This window comes from Amphiura filiformis, chromosome 1 (assembly GCF_039555335.1).
Source record: "Amphiura filiformis chromosome 1, Afil_fr2py, whole genome shotgun sequence".
NCBI lineage: Eukaryota > Metazoa > Echinodermata > Ophiuroidea > Amphilepidida > Amphiuridae > Amphiura > Amphiura filiformis.
The window spans coordinates 74705263-74711262 of record NC_092628.1 but is presented as its reverse complement, the minus strand read 5'-3'; the positions used below and the strand labels follow the sequence as shown (position 1 = coordinate 74711262).

Sequence of the window (6000 nt, the reverse complement as noted above, 5' to 3'; positions counted from 1 at the left end):
AGAAATTTAATACAAACAATATTGTATTTTTTGGGATAAATTGCCGATAGTCCAATGTATTTTGAGTCTGTCATTTTGATTCAAACAGAGGATGAATTGCACCTATCTCACAATTCATTTTGATTCAATAAAATGTTGCTTAAAAACAAATGACAACATTACAATAAGAGCGAAGTTTGCTTCTGGCACAAAAGGCAGTGCAAACTTTGGTGGACGTTGTCATGTGTTTGCTAGGTGCCAAGTTAATACTAGGTTGGAGATTCAGACTGAATTGGTACAATTCATCCTCTATACACATCTTACCATCCTCATTGCTCTTCGATCCAGTGTTCCTTAAAGTTCTTGGTACTAGAGTTGAATGTTCTGTTCCTCAAAGAATGTTTTTTAATGTCAGTGAATTCCAAATAGGACTTGATTGATCCTTCATCTACAATCTTCCAGTCATTTTCTATCACTTAAACATAATTTAGTTCATGCTTCCGATTGAAGACAAGATAACATCACCATCTGCTGCGCCGAAAAACGCTCCCGATGAACAAAAAAAAAAAAGAATGTTGTTGAATTATTTTATTTACCACTACGGCCAAGTATGACTATCCACATACAAGTCTGTTACATAGTTCCTGATAGGCATGTATATCATAAAATAAAAAAAACAGGAATTTCCTCTTCCATAGATATGCTAAGTTGGTGCCTAGCTATTTCAAATGTTGTCATACCATCATTTTGTCATGTTCCCAGATGGTAAAACAAAATGGTTGGTGGTAGTGTAGTGACCACTGACCAACTGCCACTTTTCCTTCACCTTTCTCATCAGAAGGAGTTTATTACCTCTATACACACCAGCAGTCCAGCACCATTTCTTATGATGTTCCTTTCCATCTGATGACTGTAAGAGAATAGAGAAGAATACAACTGATTATATCAACAGATTTTCCAGTCATAATCATGTATTCACATTCCACAAACATGCAGTATTTCTTTATCTACTTTACATTCTAAAAATTTTCCTTTCAAGCTTAAGAGTTTGATAGGGCAATATTGTCCACAAATTACAGCTCATACCTTCTCGTATACTATAGTTCAGTATGTAGCAGTTTCAACCAGATTCCCCACAATACATCCCTGGTGATATGATTTTAATTAGTCTGGATGTGGGTGTATTGGGCAAATTATACATCACAGGCTAATGTCCAGCGCTCAATACATAGAGCTTCGACTCCTATATATTCATACTGGCTAAATGCAACTAACACACTCTGCTCTGCTATAACTCTTGAAAGGTTGTAACTATTATTGGCCAAACCTGGTACCAGTTTGCTAAATTTTTTTTCAATGCAATTTTCAGATTTGACTTTTGCCACATGATGCTAAATATAGTCAAGTGCATACAAAAGGCAGTGCAAACTGTGTTTGTGCATTTGGTGCATATTATGGGTAGATACTAACCTCTCACTATGATAGACCTCCTTGATGCATTTATGATTTTTTTAAATTTATGTTTAGGACTGCTCCTACTTAATTTCCATCTTGCAATATTGTATGTGTACTGCGGAATACTTCAGTACCTTTGCCCTCAGGAGACAAGCTTCACCTGTTACGTTATTTTTTTCCTGTATAATGGATATAAACAACAGCATATATTAGAGGCACATGTAAACTAAAATATTATTTGCAGACTACAATGTACATGTGAAGCATTCTATTGGAATGCTTATGAATATTAAGCTGTAATCAGGATTTATAATATTTTTATGGCTGTTGATGGCTTGAGATGAGAGAAATCACTACACAATGTATCTAGTGCATACATGTATACATATGACCAGTTCTACAACTCAAACCAGTGCCACCAATTGAGTGTATTCAATAAACCTAAGCGGAACAAGAGTTGCTAAGTAACCGCTATCCGAACCATAAACACATGCATGATCAGAATTTCCTCATAGCTTCCCACGTCAGTCGAATTTGGCGGTGTTGGTTTGTTTGCTCTCCCAAGTTATAGCATCGTTCACTTTGTGTTGAACATTGTATGTGCGCCTCACTGTAATTCATAAAGATCACTGTGATATCATTTCAAGAGGTCACTTTCCCGATTAAGCTAAACAGCCTATGTGGAGGACTTTTATGCATGAGCAATCACATCAATGATGTAGTAATGAATACCCTCTATATCAGTTTCCAACAGTAAGCATACGATCTGGAGCGCAAAAATTGGTCAATCTGTTTGAGAAAGTGCTTCAAAGAAGCTCAAAACTGTCATTCAGGATACCCCGGTATATTGTTAAAATTGTTTTACCAATGCCTATGATTTTTTGCGATTTATATCTTACGGATAATACTGATGAACTTATGTACAGATTATTCTGTTTTTCTTAAATTTATTCACCAAATACTGTACTAAACAGTCCTCAAAGTAAAAGCCCCAAACTTTTTTCCCGGCAGAGACCTAAATTTCAAGAGAAAAATATGGTGCGACCCACACCATAATACAAATTTTGTTACAAAGTTTGTCGCAACAAATGTTATGTGTGTCCCGGCTTATTTACACAGTCTGTCAAAGTCAGTAGTAGCGTTTTGGGATACCAAAACAGGGATGGAACATACACAAAGACTTTGTCAAGGAGGTGAACTTTTTTTCTTTTCTTTTTTATTATACATCAAATGATCTACTTTTATTAGTATTTTCTTTACTTTTATTTCTTTTCAGTTAAGGTCTGTGAAGTGCTCTAGTCTCAACCCATATTTGAGCCACAACCTACAGTTAGGGAAGCCCTGGGTTGTATTGTACATGTATTTGAATGACAGTGCCAGACACTTGAGTTTAGTCATCACAAAATTCAGAAGTAAGCAATTATTTTTAAACCAGTTTTATTTACTATGTTTTAACATGCTGCCTCTTAAAAGAGGCAGCATGCTTTGCCCCTAATTGCAACATGATTCATGAAGTACCCCATACTCACCTCATCTTCAATTAGTAGTATAGTACTACTAGTCAAAGTTCTTCTGTGCTACTGCTACATTCCCATCTCCACTCATACTCCTGTTCTTCACCCATGTAGAACAGTGTACTGTCATCCCACCAGTGAAATGTTTGGAAAACCTCTATAACAAATAAAATGAAATAAATTATATGAAATTAGATGCATCTACCATCCATACCAATGATACTCTGGATCACTTTTAGTCTCCAAATTACTTAGGCCTAAGTTAACAATTCTTGTTTCCAGCAATCTACCTGTGCAAAAAACGTTTTATGCTGTTTGTGTCAACATAATTTCACAATGGCTATTTCCGGCAAACAAACAATTTTTTACATTAAAATTATAACAATTTGATATTGTCAGTTTGACAAAAGTAAACAGTTTATCATCAACTCAAATCCAAATCTGTAAAACTCAAATAATTGTACCGTATTCAAAAGCTTAACTTGCATCAAAATATTTCTTGTATCTACTTCCGCATCAGTTCCAAGATCTATCGATCAAACTTGACCTCTCACAATTGACCTTACGCACTTTCATCTATTACAAGTTCCATTTTAGACAAACCACACCAAAAGAGTAACTTCAAAAGTATGCACTAGAAACATGATTGACCCCTATATTGTTTAGGTACCGTACCGTAATTTGATTCTCTTTCAAATGAAAGAATTTTCAGCTAAAACTATTGAACGTCAAAATTTTATGAACATCCCTAATCGGGTCAAGATGCACTCACCACCCACCAAGTTTGAGGAATGTGGGACCCTAGTCTGAGAGAAAAAAAGTTTCTACTAATTTGACTTCAGAAGTTCAGATGACCCCTGAATGACCTCGGGTGACCTTGACCCACTTACCAATACAAAGTTGTTCTGTTCTGGGACAAGATGCACCCACCCACCAAGTTTCATGCCCGTATGAGATACTAATTTGATATCAGCTGACCCCTGGATGACCTTGGGTGACCTTGACCCACAACCCATACAAACTTACTCTCGGGTCAAGATGCACATGACCCACCCACCACTCACCAAGTTTCATGCCCGAATGACATTACTAATTTGATATCAGTTGATCCCTGGATGACCTTGAGTGACCTTGGACCACAAACCAAAAGTCAAGATGCGCCCACCCAAGTTTGAGAAACGCCCAGCTCTACTCTAGTCTCCGAGAAAATAGGCGGGCGGGCGGGCGGACAGACAGAAAGACACAGATGCTGCATACGTAGAACATTTGACGTCAACATGTCAAAATATTGAAGAAATATGCTCCCCAAACAAACATACTAAACATGATGTGATGTGGAAAGTGCGCATTGCATGATTGCACACGTGCAACTCCCATTCAAATGCGTGGCCGTGGGAAACTGAAAGTGCATAAATCCAGGGCAGGCCAGTCTATAGACTGTATAGACTGCGGAACTCAGTCTTAATTCCCGATAATCAGTCACTTATCTATTGGTCGTTATACATAGACAAGTGACGAAACAAATTTCAACATCATGTTTGTTGAACATGTTCATTGCCAATGGACATGGACAACTTGTCAACTATGAACTCAGTCATGAACTACTTGCAGTGCAGTGCCGTACTATTACGCTGACTTCGACCCCCTGGTTTGTTTACAAACAGAGAGGTAGACAAAAAACCGTTCCGCTTGTCCAAACACTCAAGTAAAGTCTTATTCAGATTCCCTTTTACAAATTAAGCGTACTGCTAGCCGTCCAGCGCGTATTATTTGCACAAGGTAATAATGGCCCCGCCCAATATACGGTGCTGTCAATCATCCTTATTCACAATCGCCTTTGTTGAACAGACTCTTACGCAGGTAAGACAATGTAAGAGCTCATGCTGTCCTCACTTTAGCGATTAGGATCGACGAACGTCAGGCCGACACAATCTGGTTGTGTAGGAGACTATCATCGTGATGCCCACGTTGGAACCATTGGATTTACGCAAGAAATATTCATTGCCAGGACTGAAGCGGTGTGGCCATTTCTATGTTTGTACCGGGCAAGTACCGGACATTTTTCAACACAGAGCTAGCGGATTTTACTGCAAATTCGTCCAAAGGTAAGCAAAGGGTTGGGGATCGCATTTTTAACTTTGACTATAGAATAGAAAATTTGACATCATTTTCTCAAAATATTGAAGAAATTTGCTCACTAGACATCGAAAAAGTACGCAATCCAATTCCGGTTCAAACGCGTGAGAAACTGAAAGTGCATAATCCCGACTAAATTTGCCATCAAGATTTCATATGGAAACAGTTCAGACCCAGTACACGATCATGTCAGAAAGTAATATTTTGTTCTGGGTCTGATTATTGAATAATTTATTCGGACTACTTGCAGTGCAGGGCCAGTTTAAAAACTAATTTAAACTAACCTGGTAATCCATGAAAGTGGCCAAATATCATCATTTCTACTTCCTGGTGATCCGTGAATCACTCAACACTTCACATTTCCGACATATTCAGCCATTTTCCGCATGAATTCATGTAATTTGATGTTCAGATACGTCGGAAAATCAAACAAACGTGCGTGCACTTTGGTTGGTAGACGGGCTGTGCGTCAGGGGTCATTCCGGGCGCACACCACCAAGAAATTCCAATGGGAAACAGTTATTGCTATCAAGGGTAAATACAAACTTTCTGCCCAGGGGCCCATTTCCGTAAATGGAGATTTGGTTTGTAATTTTTGATGTATCTATTTTATAAAGTTTTGATGGCTGCATGATAAAGGTATATTATGTTTTTTCAGCATTTCTTGCTGGATGGTATAATTGGTGTTAAATTTGTGCAATTTTTTTGTTTTTAATATGATGATCTTTTGTAATTTTGTGTGTGATTCCTTTGTAATTCTTGTTTGTGTGATATCTTGTAAAAATAAAAAACACAGAAACATAAAAAAAGAAATTCCAATAAATTAATTGAATTATAATTATAAACAAAAAAATACCACCAATCGATTGCAAATCGATGAAAATTTAATACTCATGCAGTAATCGGGTCCTTTTTA

The 6000-nt window shown here is 37.4% G+C and overlaps 1 long non-coding RNA gene across 1 annotated transcript; it reads right to left on the bottom strand.

The window, feature by feature from the left end:
- Positions 1-634: 634 nt before the first annotated feature.
- LOC140166941 (uncharacterized) lies at positions 635-5531 on the bottom strand. The gene is made up of 4 exons (XR_011860909.1): positions 5369-5531; positions 2964-3105; positions 1450-1613; positions 635-889 (listed from the first exon to the last, which is right to left on the bottom strand). It is a non-coding gene; the product is annotated as an uncharacterized lncRNA (long non-coding RNA).
- Positions 5532-6000: the final 469 nt, after the last annotated feature.